The sequence below is a fragment of the Cebus imitator genome, unplaced genomic scaffold (genome assembly GCF_001604975.1).
Source record: "Cebus imitator isolate Cc_AM_T3 unplaced genomic scaffold, Cebus_imitator-1.0 Scaffold955, whole genome shotgun sequence".
Taxonomy (NCBI): domain Eukaryota; kingdom Metazoa; phylum Chordata; class Mammalia; order Primates; family Cebidae; genus Cebus; species Cebus imitator.
In genome coordinates this window covers 15,075-17,258 of record NW_016108270.1, presented here as the reverse complement: position 1 = coordinate 17,258, position 2,184 = coordinate 15,075, and positions in this window count along the sequence as shown.

The window sequence follows — 2,184 nt, the reverse complement described above, 5'->3', positions numbered from 1 at the left end:
TCATTAGAGTGAATCGGCAACCAACAGAATGGGAAAAAATTTTTGCAGTTTACCCATCTGACAAAGGGCTGATATCCAGAATTTACAAAGAACTAAAACAGATTTACAAGAAAAAACTAACAAGCCCTGTTCATAATAGCTAAGATTTGGAAGCAGCCTAAGTGTCCATCAACAGATGAATGGATAAAGAAAATGTGGTACATATACACAATGGAGTACTATTCAACCATAAAAAAGAATGAGATCCAGCCATTTGCAACAACATGAATGGAACTGAAGGCCATTATGTTAAGTGAAATAAGTTAGGCACAGAAAAACGAACATTACATGTTCTCACTTATTTGTGGAAGCTAAAAAATTTTTAAATTGAACCCATGGAGATATAGAGTAGAATGATGGTTACCAGAAGCTGGGAAGGGTAATAGGGCTGGGGGGTGAGAGAGAAGTGGGGATAGTTAATGGGTACAAAATAAAAATAGAAAGAATGCATAAGATCTAGCATTTGATAGCACACCAGGGTGACTATAGTCAATAATCATCTAATTGTACATTTTAACTAAGGCAGCCAGGCGTGAGGGCTCACACCTGTAATCTCAGCACTTTGGGAGGTCAAGGCGGGTGGATCAGCTGAGGTCAGGAGTTCGAAACCAGCCTGGTTAACATGGTGAAACCCTGTCTCTACTAAAAATACAAAAAATTAGCTGGATGTTGTGGCGCATGCCTGTAATCCCAGCTACTCGGGTGGCTGAGGTAGAATTGCCTGAACCTCCTGAATGAATTGAGCTGAGATTGTGCCATTGCACTCCAGCCTGGGCAACAAGAGTGAAAACTGACAAAGGAATAGAGAATCAAGCACCACATGTTCTCACTCATAGGCAGGTGTTGAACAATGAGAACACAGGGACACAGGGAGGGGAGCATCACACGCTGAGGTCTGTGGGGGTGGACTAGGGGAGGGACAGTGGCGGGTAGGGAGTTGGGGAGGGATAACATGGGAAGAAATGCCAGATATAGGTGATGGAGATGGAGGCAGCAAACCACATTGCCATATATGTACCCATGCAACAATCCTGCATGTTCTTTACATGTACCCCAGAACCTAAAATGCAATAATATATATATATATATATAAATAATTAAAAAATTAAATAACCAAAAGAGTATAATTGGATTGTTTGTAACACAAAGGATAAATGCGTGAATGGATGGATACCCCATTTTCCATTATGTGATTAATACACATTGCATGCCTGTATCAACAAATTTTATCTACCCCATTAGTATATACACCTACAATGTACCCACAAAAATAAAAATAAATAAATAAATAAAACAGGCAGACACATTTCAAATAGCCAAGTGGAAACAACCTGGGACCTTAATGGCCTCAGTAAGCCTCGAAATTCATTAGCCCTGAAGCTGCACTGCCTCGGATTTCTTGTTTTGTGAGATAATGTCCTTATTGCTAAACCCAGCTATGTTAGGGGTTTTCTGTTTCTGCTAGCCAACAGCACCCCAAAAAATCTAACATCTTTGTACCAGTGCCTGGTTCACTATAACCTGCATCATCCTCTAGCAATGCTAATGTCTGCCTCAGTTTTTCTGTGGACTTCCCAGATTATAATCGGCACCAGGTAACATCCATATCCCTAGACCTGTTTCCCATTGAACTTCATCCCCATAACATTATTTCTACCTCAGGAAACAAAGCATCCTCAATCGAGGGTATAGAATTGTGTAAATCAGGCTGAGCACAGTGGCTCACACCTGTAATCCTGTAATCCCAGCATTTTGGAAGGTTGAGGCAAGAGGATTGCTTGAGCCCAAGAGTTCAAGACCAGCCAGGGCAATATAGTAAGACCTTGTCTCTCAAAATTAAAAAAAAAATTAAAAATTGTGTAAAACAGAATGTATACGCCTCTTTCCTCCCTACTCCTGTAACTCCTACTCCCACAGTTAATGTTTGTACCTATATTTTCAAAAGTTTTTATATATACACAAAAAATAATTTCTTTACAGAAATGAGATGAACACAGTTGTGAAACTTTCTCTTTTTGTCATCGGCTGGGCGTGGTGGCTCATGCCTGTAATCCCAGCACTTTGGGAGGCCAAGGTAGGTGGAGCACAAGGTCAGGAGTTTGAGACCAGCCTGGCCAATATAGTGAAACCCCGTCTCTACTAAAA